Source organism: Crassostrea angulata, unplaced genomic scaffold (genome assembly GCF_025612915.1).
Source record: "Crassostrea angulata isolate pt1a10 unplaced genomic scaffold, ASM2561291v2 HiC_scaffold_210, whole genome shotgun sequence".
NCBI classification, from domain to species: Eukaryota; Metazoa; Mollusca; class Bivalvia; order Ostreida; family Ostreidae; genus Magallana; species Magallana angulata.
In genome coordinates this window covers 67489-86000 of record NW_026441763.1, presented here as the reverse complement: position 1 = coordinate 86000, position 18512 = coordinate 67489, and the positions used below count along the sequence as shown (strand labels likewise).

At 33.1% G+C, this 18512-nt stretch overlaps 1 long non-coding RNA gene across 1 annotated transcript; it reads left to right on the top strand.

The window, feature by feature from the left end:
* The first annotated feature begins 10096 nt into the window (after positions 1-10096).
* On the top strand, positions 10097-15415 carry LOC128169773 (uncharacterized). The gene is made up of 2 exons (XR_008241596.1): positions 10097-11186; positions 15126-15415. It is a non-coding gene; the product is annotated as an uncharacterized LOC128169773 (long non-coding RNA).
* The last annotated feature ends 3097 nt before the right edge of the window (positions 15416-18512 follow it).

The window sequence follows — 18512 nt, the reverse complement described above, 5'->3', positions numbered from 1 at the left end:
AAGTCATATGTTACATAATTGGGGGTTTCAAGGGGCCAGAAGTCCAAAACTTTGATCATTATTATCTTGAAAAGGAGAAATATTTTGAAAAGCATTGTAGAACAAAAGTTGCTCCAAATAATGTTCTTAACAATGTGATACCTAAAATCTTTCGTTGGTGGCCCCAGTAAGGAGTTGAAGGGTCGGCCCCTAAAACACAGTTGTTCCAATATCTCTATAACGGTTAACAATTCGTGAACACTTGTTAAACAAAGTATGTTAATATTTGCGAGACCTTTCATTTAATATAAAAAAAGGGGCTGACCCCTTAAATTAGGGGCCAGGAGGGCTACAAAGTCTTTTTATAGTAACTTTTTTTAGAGCGATGTTTTTTATTTATCATTGAAGCAAAAATAAGAGCTTATTAAGTTTAATTTAAAACTGAAATCCGTTTTAAAATCGGCCGATGTGTTACAGAGATATAGGTGTTTAAAAATAGACTTTTCCGGAAACTTTTATTCCACATTCTTGCTAAAGAAAATAGTGTTATGTTCAAAGTTAAATTAACTCGTACCTAAAATAATTCGATAATTGTTAAATCGTATTTAAACACATTCGGATTTGTATTTGCCAAGTCGTTCCTGAAATTGATAATGTTTTTTTTTAATTCGTACTTAGAATCATTCGTATTTTGTAAACTCATACCAAAAATAATTCGATTTTTTTCTTTTTGTTTTATTTACTTATGTTTATTGGTTTAAGAACTCTGCTTCTTAGAAAATGTTTTAGCTTTACTTTCGACATTAACGAAAAGACCCACTCATTGCTTTGCAACGAGCTTTGCTCTAGTTAGGGTCTTCCGTTTCCAACGGAAGACCCTCTTGTTATTCTACGGTTTCTTTTTCTTTATTCTTATTAGGGTCTTCCGTTTTCAACGGAAGACCCTCTTGTTTTTCTTCGTTTTTTTTTTATTAGGGTCTTCCGTTTCCAACGGAAGACCCTCTTGTTATTCTACGGTTTCTTTTTCTTTATTAGGGTCTTCCGTTTCCAACGGAAGACCCTCTTGTTATTCTACGGTTTCTTTCTATTATTATTATTAAGGTCTTCCGTTTCCAACGGAAGACCTTACTATTATTTTGAAAAAATTTCAAATTTCTTATTATTTTTTTTTTCTTCTAGACGCCAACTTTGATCCTTAATATCTCGCTCGTTTGTTCACCGATTGTTTTGAAATTTTCAGGACTGATAACATGCCGCGTGATGTTGTCGTTGCATATTTTAGTTGAGGAAAATCCCCATCCGGTTTTGAGTTATTCCCCTTTTAGTAAAATTTAACGACTTCTTTTGTCCAGGGGGGTTTAGCTATAACGATGACTGGCAGAGTCTCAAAGATGGGCTGGTTTGGAAGCTAATACATTGAATTTGTGCGAGATATATTTTATTTATTATTTAAATGCAAATAAAAGGGGTGGTATAGATGTTGAAACAAAGGTAAGAAAAAAAATCCAAAAAATTCGCGTATTCTCCGTGTTAGTTTTATACCTGATAAAAATTTGTTATAACATGTATTTTAAAAGATCTTGGTCTTACCAAGACCTTTCATTCGGTATACAGAAAAAGGGGCTGGCCCCTATAATTAGGGAGTTAGATGCGTCAAAAGTTTCTTGTCAATAACTTGTAAAGGAATAAAAATTTCTAATGCATTATTGAAGCAAAGTTGTAAAGAAATTAATTTTAAATCCTTCCGTGGTATTCAATTTCATGTTTTCGTAATTCATAGCCAGTATTTGCAGAAACAATTGTTGTCAGTTCGGTCCATTTTTGTGGGGGTGCGCACGTTTAGGAGGTTATGAAAGGGCTTTTTGTAATGCACTAACTGATACATGCAGCGCGCAAAAATAATTCTACATAAAATTCCCAAATGTTTTTATTCATATGTACATATTCATTTCATAAAGATGAACGTCTTTGACCTTATTTTTGTTGTTTGTTTCATAACTGTGCCCCTTTCTATATTTAGATGCATTACGAGACTCAGGTAACCGATCGATATAAGAGTCGCTAGCTGTATTCAGGCCGTCGCCTTGACGACAGTGCATATGCTTGTAGAGCTGGACGTACACATGTTTAACGCCCCACTGTGTTACTGTAACAGAGACATTTTGAATTGTTTCAGTACTGGGAGATGTGTTAATAAAATGGTTCGAATGCATGGTAATTAAACTCAACTTTTCTACAGTACGTATACACGGCCGTCATATAAAGCACAATGTGTATTACTGACATGACAAATGTACGCCGGCAATTTAAACGAACGCGGGATTGCTCCCGATAGAACTTTTCTTTTAAAGCAAAACGAAATACTGATTTCCGATGGATATAATATTATCATCGTGGAGATGATATTAAAAAGTGAACTTAATATTCGTATACGATAATATTTGAATCCAAAGCCGCTATTTTTAAGTAACGGTTATTAGGGATATTAATTATGACTTGCCCCGCGTTTCACGTTTTTTACTTGCAATGCATCTACAAACGAAAATACCAAACAACCTTCGGCAGCAATTTATAAATTATTTATTACATACTAGTACACAATATTAAAGAGATAATTAAATAAATTGTGCTTTATAATTGTACTCGCTATCTGCCGTGGAAATAATGGCATGGAAAAAATGTTGTTCAATGTTCATCAAAAACGATGTAGCCTTAGCAATCGAAAATAATTAACAAACTGTATATTGATAGACTGACACATTAACAAACATTCAGACCCGCAATGTATTTTTTGCAAATTCTATAAAATGTAGACTCAATAAGTGAATTTTTCCGTTTGGGGTATTTTGAATCACATGTGTACGCTATGTGTACATGTACATATAGATTAATAGCCATATAGATAAACACTTTCAGTGTTGAATTTTTAAAAGATATTTTGTACATGCAAAGCAATGCAATGCAAGGGCTATTAAATTCGAACAATGTACATACGGTAGGGATCGAACTGATACTGGTTCTGCTTGTTCTACAAACAGCGAATGAAATGCGAAGTATTAGGGTGTTATTTTTTAAACAAATAAGTATTGCTCTCTTAAAACCTTGCATTACTAAACAAAGTATTTCATCGGAAGCATAATTAGTTACCTTAGCTGCATATATGTAGCTCTCTGTCTGGAAAAATTGAGTACCATCCGAAATTTTTCATACAAGGGCTATACAGACTTGCAGCTAACATTACCTTCGAATTTGCCGCTGTTCATAAATTCATTAAAAGACGTGCAGATTCAAGTGGTTATATGTCGTTTGATATGGGATTTATGATATCTATTTTTATTATTTTAATTAAGGACAGATGAGACGTTCCTCAATTTTAAATAATTTTCCTTGATATTTCATTCCTTATTTATTAACATTTAAACCTGTTAATTCCAAAAAATTTTGAGTACATTACCAGGCTCGTTTTGGAGCTAGAATATTTCGAACTTTCCTTAAAATAGCACCCAAAATGCATTTGAATGCTTATAAGTAAAGTCATACTATATATTTTAATTTGAACACTTTATACTCAAACCAAAGAAATCATATTACATAAAAAATTAATTATGAAATAACAAAGTGGAAATCTTATTTCACATTGTGGAGATAGGAAAAAATGGAAGATACATGAAGGTCGCGTCTGACCTTAATATTATACAAGCAATAGCTTTCCAAAAAACTTGCCTGACTACCCAAATTTATTCAATGGAAGCATGCATGTATCAATTAGGCTATCTTATAAGAAATGAAATTTAATTTTCGCTGCGGATCATAAATTATTAAACTGAACGTGCAGAGTTTAGAAGCAATTTCAATCTTTTTCTTCGATCGAGTGCATGTACCTGTATATCACTGGAAATTAAATCATTTCATTAATTTAAATCATTTTAGGAATGTACATGTATCGAATAATCTCAAACAGCAAAATTGAAAATTGAATTTGTTATATATTAGATGCAAAATCAAAGACATTTTGTTATTTCTAACCATATAGGAAAGGATATTCAAACACGTACATGTAGCATCGTTATTTGAAAGTGTGTGTGTGGGGGGGGGGGGGGGGGGGGGGGGGGGGGGGGGTTAGGTGGGCAGCTTCATCAAATAAAAATTTTGACAAGGAATTTAAAAAATGGGGAATTTTGAAAATCCTAATCCGTAGGTGGGAGAGGGTATTTACATTTTAACTTCAATTTAATTCAATTGGAATTACTTTATTTTTTGGTTCCATTTATTACATGCTCCGACAAAAGTGAAAGATCCATGATATCTCTATTTATTATATGACCAGTTAAGAAAATAGAGTGGGCAAGACCATCTACACATCATGTGCTCTGGCCTAACTTGGACTCGCCCACTAATCGGCGAGCCAAAATTGTGAATGAGACGTATTATGGCGCGAAGTCTTTCTTTACCATTCGCGCAACAGCTGAGATCTCAGATAGATCCATCGGCATAGATCCATTGGGAGATTGTCAACTAATAACTACATATATTATACTTTGGATTGAATGTTTTAGAAGAAATCTATCCAAATAACATACACACTTAATTGACTAGCAATTGTTTGATTTACATTTACATTTGTACACGCGAGTGAAACCCTTTTCCAGATGAATGAAATCGCCCAATTGATCGAAAATCGGGTCACATGTACCCCACTTCGGCGAATTACTTGTACGTAGCCCCTCCAGTAAATATTCCAATTATATGAATTTATATTTGTTTTAATTATTCCAAACTGATGATTCTTTGTTAATGATGATAATCCAACACCAACTATTACTTACATTGTACTACTTAGACAATGTGTATCATCTTGTTGCGATGACACCTCCCTCTTTTTTTTTTTGACCTTTCAAATATGGCAATCTATTTTTAAATCAGGATTACACACGTGCAATGTGAAAAGCCCTTTTAATTGAACACTCTTGCTCATTGTTGCTTATTACATCCCATATAACGTTTTCATCAATCATCAATTATGAATATAAATGTTGACACATTAAAGATGCATCGTCAGGCAATTATTAATTCAAGCTTGTGGGTGCCCCCCCTCCCCCCCCCCCCCCCACCCTTTTTCTCACAGCAACTAATTTTTCCGGATTAGGATATTGAAGATTTTGGGAAAGTCTTTTTTTTTTTTTTTTTTTTTTTTGCTTGTCAAGATTTTTTGAATGAGTCTGCCCCCCCCCCCCCACTTTCAAAAAGGATGCTTCGTGCCTGCATAAAGATAACAACATTCAAGGGCCTTCCGTCATTTTCAATCCATGATAAGCATGATAAAAAGGACTCTCAAAATAAGAAAATAGACGCAAAGTAAACTGCATTCACGGCATATGTTCACATGGTATTCCTATTCCAATTCTATTCCTATTTTGGACTCGTCCACTATAACTACGAAAAAATTAATGAATGAGACATTCTGATTCTGGCGCGGAGTCTTGTAAATGAAATTTCCATTGATCTGAATGGATTTTTCCGTGAGGGTCGGGGTAGGTATAAAAACAAATTTAATCGTTCAAAGTTTTGAATTGTTAACAACGATATATCAGATCGAATGTTTTAGAACGATTTATAAATCCAAAATACAGTCATTTTTAATCGGTTGACGCGTGGGCATATGTATTAAGTAGGCGGGCATCCTTACACCCTATTAATTGAAGACAAATGAAATCGCGTCCAGCAGAACTCCCTGGCATTTTAGTGTATGTTATTATAAATTTATGATTTTGTTTGTTAATAACAATTCAACATCAATTATTAATTAACAATGTACACCCTAGAACGCTAATACACAATTTTGTTGCGATGACCCCCCCCCCCCCCCGGCCATTATACCTATTTTTAAATCAGGATTACACACGTGCTTGCATGTGCAGAAGACAACCTGGAACTTAACTGATAACTATATCATCTCTTTGGAAATTAATTTTTCCGTAAGCAAATACGTATAGTAACTGATACATGCAATTGTGAAAACCATAGAGGAATGCATGATCTGCGCATAATAACTAACTGCTTGATACAATATTTCTTTTTTCCAACATGTTTTAAGTCAATAATAATATGAAAATATATGCTTGACTTCATATCGGATATTACTCATTTTCTTTATTTCCCTTTTCAATAAACAAAACAAACCAACAGACCAAATTGATCCAGATGAATATAATTATCAAAAATAAACCTAAAAAACAAACTACGCATTCATCCTTCACCCACAATATTGCCTTTTCCATATTTGTCATCGTGGTAGATCCGTGTAACAATGTATTAAGTAGGTGCTTGCACGACATAGAACCGGCCCTTGCTGACCACGTTTTCATTAACACATATAAAGGAAAAAATTTTTTTAGATTTTTTCTTGGATTTATTTTGATGTAAATAAAAAAGAGAAGAAATTAGTTCTATAATATATATGCGATGTAAATCTTTTTTCCATGCAATATTTCGTATAAAACAACGAAGAGTAGTATCTTGAAACTTTATTCAAAATTTTATTAGACCTTTAAATTGTAAAATGCTAACATTGAAATTTGTGCCCGATTTCTTTTTTTTTTAAGGTAAAACTTTATTGATTAAAAAAAACTGATTCTTTGAGACAAAATAAATTGACATAATCAGTTTGACATTCTCTAAGTGCAGTTCTGTAGCTCTTAGTCTGAAAAAGAGTCGGATGGACGACCTAGGACCCAGATCTTCCATCCAAACTTCTTGAATGTTGCCATTTCTTTCGTACGCGGACACATGTTGGCCGAATACTCACCGAGACTAAATGGTTCGTATTTTAAGTTTTAACTGCGTTTAAAGGTAATATTGGAATTCCGATAATTTTGAAAATGATTGATTAAATAAAAATGATTAAAATTACCGTTAAATTACCGGCATCGGTCTTCCCCATGCACGAATCTAGAAGAGTAGGGTGAGGGTTCCAGACCCCACCCTAACCCCCGCAAAATTTCTTTCCATTACATGTACAATATAAAATTTCAAAAATATGATTCGGACATCCCCAGGCAAACTCAAATAACCGTCAGACACTCAACCCCCACCCCAGGAAAATTTTTCTTATCCGCGCATGCCCCCTCCCCCCCACCCCCCCCCCCTCAAAAAACAAAATTATTCTTCAGAACCCCCTGTAAAATTTCCCGGATCTCCGCATACATTCTAAAAGATTCATTGGCCCTTGCTTTCGATAAAAAATGCGAGTAAAATGTTTGGTCTTTTTACGTTCATACTGGGCATACCCACTGTGTGATTATAATCGTTGTCCATATTCTATGTATATTGAGTCAATTATGATGATTAGATAAGTTTCTCAAAATAAAATGCACATGCAAAAAAAACGAATCAAACTTCAGACAACTTTTAAAGATCTGTATTTGCTTATATACATGTACTTTGTTTCTTTTACACAGTGTTTATACATCTAATATTGCACCATGGTCAGGTATCAATTTTTGTATTACGTCACAAGTATGACGCAGCTACGACGGAAGACCTAATCGTTGCTTGCAACGAGCTCGTCTCTAGTTCTTAACATTCTTTTTCTGCCTTCTTTAAAGCTTTATTTCTCGAAAACTATTCGCCCGATTTGCACAAAATTTTCCGGACTTATAGGACATCGGAGGGGATAAATGTTTTTAGTTAAATTTTTTGCTGACGTCACTTCCGGTTTCAGATATTGACGATTTTATAAATTTTTAAGGGTCATTTTGTCCATGCATCTCCTCCGAAACTAATCAAGATAGAAGCTTGAAATTTTCAGGGATTGTAGATGAATGTATGTAGATGTACCCCCATGCTTCCAATGATGAAAATTACTAAAGGCCTCAAAGCTCGCCTGGACCTGAAAATAGACACCAAATGTTTTCACGAAATTTTTGCACATTTTTTGTGAAATCGTTTGATGTACAAATATTTTTATAAAACATGTAATGCAAAAGTTGTTTCAAATTACACGGGCTTTCATTTGATATCAAGAAAAAGGGGCTGGCCCCTCAAATTAGGGGCCAAGAGGGCTGTAAAGTCTTCTTACAATAACTCTTTACTGAATAATAATTTGTTATTAATTATAGAAGCAAAAATGTTCATTGTTGGGCTGTTTATCTATATAGTACGATACTTAAGTCATATGTTAGGTAATTAGGGGTTTCAAAACTTTGATCATTAATATCTGTGAAAAAGGAGAAATATTTTTTAAAGCAATGTAGAACAAAAGTTGTTCAAAATATTGTTCTGAACAATATGATACACTAAATTTTGTTGTTAGTGGCCCCGGTAAAGAGTTAAAGGGTCGGCCCCTAAAATACAGTTGTTTAGATATCTCGATAACGGTTAACCATCCGTAAACATTTGTAGAACAAAATATGTTTATATTAGCGAGACCTTTTATTTGATATAAAAAAAGGAGCTGACCCCTCAAATTAGGGGCCAGAAGGGCTATTAAGTCTTGTTATTATAACTCTTTTCTGATTAATAATTTGATATAAATCATAAAGCAACAAAGGAGCTTTTATTAAGCTTAATATAAAACTGAAATCCGTTTTAAAATCGGACGACGCATTACAAAAATATTAGGATTTAAAAATTGAGTTTTCCGGAAATTTTGATTCCACGTTCTTGGTAAAGAAAATAGTGTTATGTTAAAAGATAAATTAACTCTTACCTAAAATAATTCGGAAATTGTTAATTCGTACTTCAAGACATTCGATAATTTTTTTTATAAAGTCGTTCTTGAAATTGTAAAGGTTTTTGTTAATTCGTTCTTGATATCATTCAGACATTGTTAAGTCGTACTAAGGATTATTCGATTTTTTAAAAATATTTTTTTAAATTTTCTTTGTAGTTGGTTTTAGAACTCTGCTTCTTACAGGAACTTCCATCTTTACTCTCGACACCACCGGAAGACCCACTCGTTGCTTTGCAACGAGCTTTGCTCTAGTTATTATTTTTAGGGTCTTCCGTTTCCAACGGAAGACCCTTTTGTTTTTCTTCGGATTCTTTTTAGGATTTTCCGTTTTCAACGGAAAACCCTTCTGTTATTCTACGGTTTCTTTTTCTTTATTATTAGGGTCTTCCGTTTCCAACGGAAGACCCTCTTGTTATTCTTCGGTTTCTTTTTATTATTATTTTTAGGGTCTTCCGTCTTCAGCGGAAGACCCTCTTGTTATTCTTCGGTTTCTTTTTAGGGTCTTCCGTTTTCAACGGAAGACCCTCTTGTTATTCTTCGGTTTCTTTTTATTAGGGTCTTCCATTTTCCAACGGAAGACCCTTTTGTTTTTCTTCGGTTTCTTTTTATTAGGGTCTTCCGTTTTCAACGGAAGACCCTCTTGTTATTCTTCGGTTTCTTTTTATTATTATTATTATTATTCTTTTTCTTTTCTTCTGACTCCTTTTTTGCCTCATAACTCAAAAGGTTTTTAACCGATTTTGATGAAATTTTCAGAGATTGTTGCAAGTTGGCGTCCCTCAAAAATGTAAAAGTTTTAAAGAGAACGTCACCCCCGTTTTGACGTGACGTCATTTTTAAAAATTTCAAAAAGTCATTTTGTCCCGGACTTTTCTCAAAAACGCTTTAAGATAGAGGATTGAAATTTTCAATGGTTATGATTTGATCGATTTACCTCTGTAATAAGGCTCAAAATGAAAATCTGTTACTTCCGGTCGAAACCGGAAGTGAAACAAATTTTTCGAAAAAATGAATTTTCTGATCAAATCAAAAATGAATATGTGTTTTATAGAGCTTATCAAGCTGAATCTAACACTGAAAGCCATTTTAAAATCGGACGATGCATTACAGAGATATCGGGGTTTAAAAATTGATTTTTCCGGAAATTTTTATTCCGCGTCCTTGGTTTAAAAAAAAGCGAAATGTTAAAAGTAAAATCAACTCGTACCAAAAATAATTGTTAAGTCGTACTTGAACAATTCGGATTTTTTTTTTGTTAAGTCGTACTTAAAATCATTCGGATTTTGTTAAGTCGTACCAGGAATAATTCGATTTTATCATCTTTTTATTTTAGTTACTCTTGTTAATGGTTTAAGAGCTCTGCTTCTTACAGAAACTTCCAGCTTTACTTCCGACATTAACGGAAGACCCACTCGTTGCTTTGCAACGAGCTTTGCTCTAGTTATTATTATACTTTTTCTTTTTTTTCTGACTCCTTTTTTGCTTCATAACTCAAAAAGTTTTCAACCGATTTCAATGAAACTTCCAGAGATTTTAGCAAGTTATCGTCCCTCAAAGATGTTAAAGTTTTAAAGACAACGTCACTTCCGTTTTGACGTTACGTCATTTTTAAAATTTTAAAAAAGTCATTTTGTCCGGGACTTTTCTCAAAAACGCTTTAAGATAGAGGCTTGAAATTTTCAATGGTTATGATTTGGTCGATTTACCTCTGTAATAGAGCTATATAATGAAAATCTGTCACTTCCGGTCGAAACTGGAAGCGAATCAAATTTTTTGAAAAATTGAATTTTTTGATCAAACAAAAGACGTACACGTATTTTGTAGAGCTTTTTAAGCTGAATCTAATGCTGAAAACCGTTTAAAATTCGGAGGATGCATTACAGAGATATCGGGGTTTAAAAACTGATTTTCCCGGAAATTTTCATGCCGCGTTCTTGGTTTCAAAAATAGTGCAAAATTCACACTGAAAGTAACTTCTACTGTATCAATTCGTACTGATCATAAAACTTTATAAAAAACATAAAATTATATGCATATTGTATAGTTTGCAAAGCTAAATACAAAACTTAAATTCGTTTTAAAATCGGATACTGCATTGCAGAGATATCGGGGTTTAAATATTGATTTTTCCGGAAATGTTGATTCCTCGTTATTGGTTTAAAAAATAGTGCAAAATTCACAGTTAAAGTAACTCCTGCTGAAAAGATTTCGTACAGGTCATATAAAACCGAACTCCTTTTTTATATAGTTAATCAGAGTGTTTATTGAAACAATTTCGTTAATTCGGTCGATAATTACGTTGTTAGTTTTTATTAGTCTTATTAGTTTTAATCGAAAAAATTATCGTACGATTCACCATGTCAACTCGCCATGTTTTGACTGCGAACAACAGCTGATAGCGGTGTGTCAGAAGAATGGCCTGCAAGACGGCGATAGTGGAAATTTCAGCTCAACTAACGTATGACAGATTATAAAGGTATGTTTCAATACAGGATATATCGTATTGACTTTTTCTTTTCAAAGTGTTTGTGCACTTTTCAATCTATTCCGACATTCCTCTGACTCTAACCCCGCTTTTGACGTGCGTAACAATATAAAAGCGGGCATTTGAGTCAGAGAAATCTCGGGATATTATCTGTTCAATGTATTTTCACGTTTATGTTTTGCACACTACTCTTTTGAATTTCTATTTATTATTATGTATATGTATGTCCTTTTTTATATTGAACAACACACCACACACTGTAAACCAGTGCAATTAAAATGGGTGGGGGTCCAAAGGCACACAAGAGTAGAATGTTGTAATTAGAGTGCATGTTTGCATGATGATAACTTTACCCTAAATATTTGAATATAGCAGATCTTTACCATATCACCTCCACTTAATCATGTTAATTAATGAATTAAAGAACTCAGGCTTGTGCTTAATTAAATAAATATATTTGACATGGTAAATATTCAGTCTAATTAAAATTAGAACTTTTGTCTGGCTCGCCGTTATATATGATTATCGCCTGTGAAAGAGCATGTAAAACAGAGTGCAAGATGAAAAGAACTTTAAGTTCAGATTTTAGGTAAATGTTCCCTGATATCTATAAAACATTCTTCTCAAGATTTGATTATTTCACAGAACATTGTAAATTCGTTGAGATTAGTTTATCTTTTATATATATTGAATTTTATTGATTCCTTTTAGGTAAACTTTACATGCAGAACACATCTACATTGTAAACAATTTTTACAGTAAGACAAATGTATGTAATAATTTTTACTACATGTGCCTCAGATCTCTCTCTCTCTCTCTCTCTCTCTCTCTCTCTCTCTCTCTCTCTCATGCTTTTAATCTTGGCAAAGCATCACAGAGCAACATCATTTTGTGCATATCTCTATCTAGGAAAAGAAATCATCAATGCTTTAAATTTCAAAATGAGCATGTATTATCGTGCAATCCCTCATTTTTTCAGTGTGCAACTAAAATCCAAAGCTTTGTAAAATTGTTTATGGAATTTTATACATACTAAACATAATATTGTTTTTAAAACCTGTCATTAATAAGAAAAGAGAAAAAAATCCTTGCTTAATTTATTTGCAAAAAAAAACCCCAGTAGAATTCATTTAATAAAAAATGGTATAGCAGAAAATTATACTTTGAGGCTGTTCGGATGAAATACTGCAAGTCGTTTTAATTCCACCATGTTAAAATTTCATGATTTTTACTAAAGTATCAATTGCGATGGTTTTAATTTCACGCTGCTTAAAAATTCAATTGATCAATTAGAAGCATTTAAGTTTCATAATATTTGGTTAAAGTGTTCAAAATAATGCTTCTTAGGAAATCAAAAAATAGGGGGATGGTATAGTACATGTAAGGGTATTTCTAAGTGATGTGATGCTTTTGTCATGATAATATCATGTATATGTATGTAGTTTTGAATAAGGTTTCTTATTTAGGGAGGTTGAACAACAGTTGACCTCTAAAAGATTAGGTAAAGATGCTTTATTTACGGAGAGCACTATAAATCTGTGTTAAATAGAAGAAAATGGAAATGCTGGGTTCACTTAAATGGCCATATTTTTCTTAATCCTTAATGGAATTGGCAAAATGAGGTATACTTTTTCTTAGAATAGCATAAGCTTTGTAAGTTTAAGACAAGATGACTTTTCAGAGAATGTTAGTGTAAGTTTCAAGACTACATGGTATTTTCAGATTTCTCATTTAACTGTAATTTTGAGTGGATTTTGTACCAAAAGTAGTCAATTTTGGGAAAATGGATGATTTTGTTGGTTATATATGTCATTACATGATTAATAGCTATAATATACAAGGGAAGTAAATCCCTTTTAAATGTGTAGAATGACCACCACTAGAGTAAATTGGCTTAGAGAGTAGGTATTTCCTATTCTGATGACAATTAATAGGCTTAAGTTAATTACCGAGATAAGAATTAATACTGCACAGTAAAAGAGTTTTGATCAATTGAATTATTTAAATTATAAATTTGCAGCAATTTTGCTGTCTGATTTCATGAAATAACATTAAGCAAGCTGACTTATATAACTCAATTTTTTTAAAACAGCTTTTTTTTTTCATTCAAATAAAATTCACATGTAGACAAATGCAGTTATCAAAGTATACAATATGTCAAAAAACTGAAGTTTTTGCTCCTTTCTATCCAAAAGTGATATTTTAGATATATTTACAGAATTCAAAAAGCCACCCCCTCTTTCCAATTGCCTCCATTACCATTACATGTTGGATATGTAAATGTACATTTGACCTTGAAATAACATCTGCTATTATAATTACTCTCGAAATGATCAAGAAACAACAAATTTTTACCCTTTTATTGTATATATGCATCAAAAATGTAGGAAAACATGTAAAATTTGAACATTTATCATGGAATTCTCTTCCGTCCCCAGGTACCCAGTTGTGTTTGAATTTCATTTTAATTAAGAGCAGACATCACACTTGTAGGTCTTACTATTTTAGCAAAGTTAAAAGGAGACTAGAAACCAGAATAAATAAGATATTCACTAAATATGATTATAAGCTTACTGTTTCATGAAAACAAGAAATCACATGTATGGCAGCATGTCTTTTTGTGAAAAAAAATAATACATTTCATCCATTTATCAAGAAAAGATTAATTTTCAATATCAGTGATGGTTGTTTTTAAATATGTGTGAGAAATGACTTAAGGGAATTGCCACAAGTTTCATAATATTAGGTTAAAGTGTTCAAACTATTGCTTCTTAGGAAAATAAAAAAATAGGGGGAGGGTATACATGTAAGGGTATTTCTAAGTGATGTGATGCTTTTGTCATGATAATATCATGTATATGTATGTAGTTTTGAATAAGGTTTCTTATTTAGGGAGGTTGAACAACAGTTGACCTCTATAAGATTAGGTAAAGATGCTTTATTTATGGAGAGCCCTATGAATCTGTGTTAAATAGAGGAAAGTGGAAATGCTGGGTTGACTTAAATGGCCATATTTTTCTTAATCCTTAATGGAATTGGCAAAATGAGGTATAATTTTTCTCAGAATAGCATAAGCTTTGTAAGTTTAAGACAAGATGACTTTTCAGAGAATGTTAGTGTAAGTTAAAGGTAGCAAGGGACAGTTTCGGATAAAGTACCCGTCAATATATTTGTAAAATTGAGAGTTGCTGTACTTAAAGGCTTATGAGTGTTGCTAAAATTCATGAAATGATTTTTAATGATTATCATTAGTTAGAGGGATGTCTCTTGTTGAAATTGATATTCAATATGTAGGCCCCATATGTTAGGTACATGAGATTCAGAAGTAAAATGCGAAACCTGTGGCTATGACTGTTGTGTTGACTTCAGACAGTGAAAATGCAAGTTACAGACGGGAGGGTAAATAACACGAAAATTAGGTGGATGGGGCATTATAAACTATACACCGGTAAGTTTCTGACATGTGATGGTGCAACATGCACATGGTACGGAAGGTCAACCCTTTGCAGGGAATTGGCTGGGGGAGGTCTAAAAAGCTGAATAATGAAAAATTAGCAAAATATGGAAGGGTCAAAATCTCATAAAAACAGTATGTAGACAATTTTACAGGTTTTGACTAGTAATTTTCTTCAGAAATTGGTGATTGGCCTTATAAAGAGTGAATTAAAGGTATTTGTGCTGAATGGGAACTGAGGAAATTCTAGTTACAGGGTTACGAAGACACACGTCCCCAGGCTACAATGAAATGTATCAAAAAAACTGTCCTGTGCCATCTAATGTCACGTATCGGGATATGTCATACTAATTACACTGCATGGTCAGTGTATTTTTTTTTTCAGAAATACTATGCATATGTTAATGTAAACACAGCTATAAATTATTAGTACCGGTACATGTATTAACACAGCTTATTGATTTTTTTAATTTCAGCTATTGGTGGCCACATGGTTTTTCCTGTTGATTCGTTTCAGCTCTTGAGGTTAACCTGTCACCTCTACCCACATGCCTATTCCTTAATGTGTTCTACAGACTATTTACCAGTAATTCAAATTAAATGGGATAATTCATGAACAGTTACTGTAATGGAACTTTAAGAAAGCATCATGCCTTGTTGTGGTTTGTGTTTGATAAGAAATTATAACAAACAAAATTATGGCTGTTTAAAGTAATTTACAATTGTAAGCTGTGAAAATTTGTTTTTCAATAAAAGTATGCAATTATGTTTCCTTTATTTTGTTTTTAGCTCACCTGAGCCAAAGGCTCAAGTGAGCTTTTCTGATCACAATTTGTCGTTCTCGTCGTTGTAAACTTGTCATATATTCATCTTCTTCTCAAGAACCACTGGGCAGATTTCAACCAAGTTTGGCAATAAGCACCACTAGGTGAAGGGGATTCAAGTTTGTTCAAATGAAGGGCCACGCTCTCTTTAAAGGGGAGATAATTGAGAATTATTGAAAATTTGTTGGTATTTTTCAAAAATCTTCTTCTCAAAAACTATTCAGCCTGAAAAGCTTAAACTTGTGTGGAGGCATCCTCAGGTAGTGTAGATTCAAGTTTGTTCAAATCATGGTCCCCTGGGGTAGGGAGGGGCCACCAGAGGGGTATCAAGTTTTACATAGGAATATATAGAGAACATCTTTGAAAATCTTCTTCTCAAAAACTATTAGACCAGAAAAGCTCAAATTAAAGTGGAAGCATCCTCAGGTAGTGTAGATTCAAGTTTGTTCAAATCATAGTCCTAGGTGGTATGGTAGGGCCACAATGGGGGAATGGATCTTTACATAGTCATATATAGAGAAAATCTTTAAAAATCTTTTTCTCAGAAACTAATCAGCCAGGAAAGCTGAAACTTATGTGGAAGCATCCTCAGGTAGTGTAGATACAAAGTTGTGAAAATCATGACCTCGGGGGTAGGTTTGGGCCACAATGGGTGGGTGGGGGGGGGGTCAAAGTTTAACATAGGAACATATAGAGTAAATATTTAAAAATCTTCTTCTCAGAAACTAATCAGACAGATGATTCTTTATAATTGTTGAGACTTTGGCCCCAGGACAGTTTTTTGGCCTCACAAGAAGGCTCAGAGTTTGATGTAGGTTTATATCCCATATATAAACTATTGTTAACGATCTTTTTGAGAACTGCAATACTCAACATGCGATATGACTATAAAATCAATATAAAATCATCCTTTTAGAAAAGGAACTAATGATTATAAACATAAGAATATTTAGAGGGGAAAATGGATTTTATTTATACAGGATCTACATGTATTATTGTACATTGTCCAGATAGTTTGCATTGGGACTCCATTAAGCTAATTTTATCATACCTATTGTTCCTCAGGTGAGCGATGTGGCCCATTTGCCTCTTGTTTTAGTTTTTCATTGTTTTTCAATATTAAAAATTAAACATATGTAACCTACAGTAATTTTCATGATGAGTACCAAAGTAAAATCCGTTTTTAAATCAGGCGATGCATAACAGATATCGGGGTTTAAAAATTGATTTTTCGGAAATTTTGATTCTGCGGTTTTGGTTTCAAAAATAGCGTAAAGTTCAAACTTGTACCAAAAATAATTTGATTTTTGTTAAGTACTTTGACACCTTCGGAATTATTTTTTTGTTAAGTCGTTCTTAGAATCGTTAAGGTTTTTGTTAATTCGTGCATAGTATCATTCGTATTTTTTAGGGTCTTCCGTTTTTAACGGAAGACCCTCTTGTTATTCTATTGTTAGGGTCTTCCGTTTCCGGAACGGAAGACCCTTTTGTTTTTCTTCGGTTTCTTTTTATTATTATTATACTTTTTCTTTTTTTTCTGACTCCTTTTTTGCTTCATAACTCAAAAAGTTTTCAACCGATTACAATGAAACTTCCAGAGATTTTAGCAAGTTATCGTCCCTCAAAGATGTTAAAGTTTTAAAGACAACGTCACTTCCGTTTTGACGTTACGTCATTTTTAAAATTTTAAAAAAGTCATTTTGTCCGGGACTTTTCTCAAAAACGCTTTAAGATAGAGGCTTGCAATTTTCAATGGTTATGATTTGGTCGATTTACCTCTGTAATGAGGCTATATAATAAAAATCCGTCACTTCCGGTCAAAACTGGAGGCAAATCCAATTTTTCAAAAAATTGAATTTTTTGCTCAAACAAAAAACGTATACGTATTTTGTAGAGCTTTTTAGGCTGAATCTAATGCTGAAAACCGTTTAAAATTCGGAGGATGCATTACAGAGATATCGGGGTTTCAAAATTGATTTTTCCGGAAATTTTGATGCCCCGTTCTTGGTTTCAAAAATAGTGCAAAATTCACACTGAAAGTAATTTCTACTGTAACAATTCGTACTGATCATAAAACTTTATAAAAATCATAAAATTATATGCATATTGTATAGTTTGCAAAGCTAAATACAAAACTTAAATTCGTTTTAAAATCGGATACTGCATAGCAGAGATATCGGGGTTTAAATATTGATTTTTCCGGAAATGTTGATTCCTCGTTATTGGTTTAAAAAATAGTGCAAAATTCACACTTAAAGTAACTCCTGCTGAAAAGATTTCGTACAGGTCATTAAACCGAACTCCTTTTTATATAGGTAATCAGAGTGTTTATTGAAACAATTTCGTTAATTCCGTCGATAATTACGTTGTTAGTTTTTATTAGTCTTATTAGTTTTAATCGAAATAATTATCGTACGATTCACCATGTCAACTCGCCATGTTTTGACTGCGAACAGCAGCTGATAGCGGTGTGTCAGAAGAATGGCCTGCAAGACGGCGATAGTGGAAATTTCAGCTCAACTAACGTATGACATATTATAAAGGTATGTTTCAATACAGGATATGTCGTATTGACTTTTTCTTTTCAAAGTGTTTGTGCACTTTTCAATCTAATCCGACATTCCTCTGACTCTAACCTCCGCTTTTGACGTGCGTAACAATATAAAAGCGGGCATTTGAGTCAGAGAAATCTCGGGATATTATCTGTCCAATGTATTTTCACGTGTATGTTTTGCACACTACTCTTTTGAATTTCTATTTATAATTATGTATATGTATGTCTTATTTTGTATTGAACAACACACCACACACTGTAAAACAGTGCAATTAAAAGGGGTGGGGGTCCAAAGGCACACAAGAGTAGAATGTTGTAATTAGAGTGCATGTTTGCATGATGATAAATTTACCCTAAATCTTTGAATATAGCAGATCTTTACCATATCACCTCCACTTAATCAATGAATTAAAGAACTCGGACAGGCTTGTGCTTAATTAAATAAATATATTTGACATGGTAAATATTCAGTCTAATTAAAATTA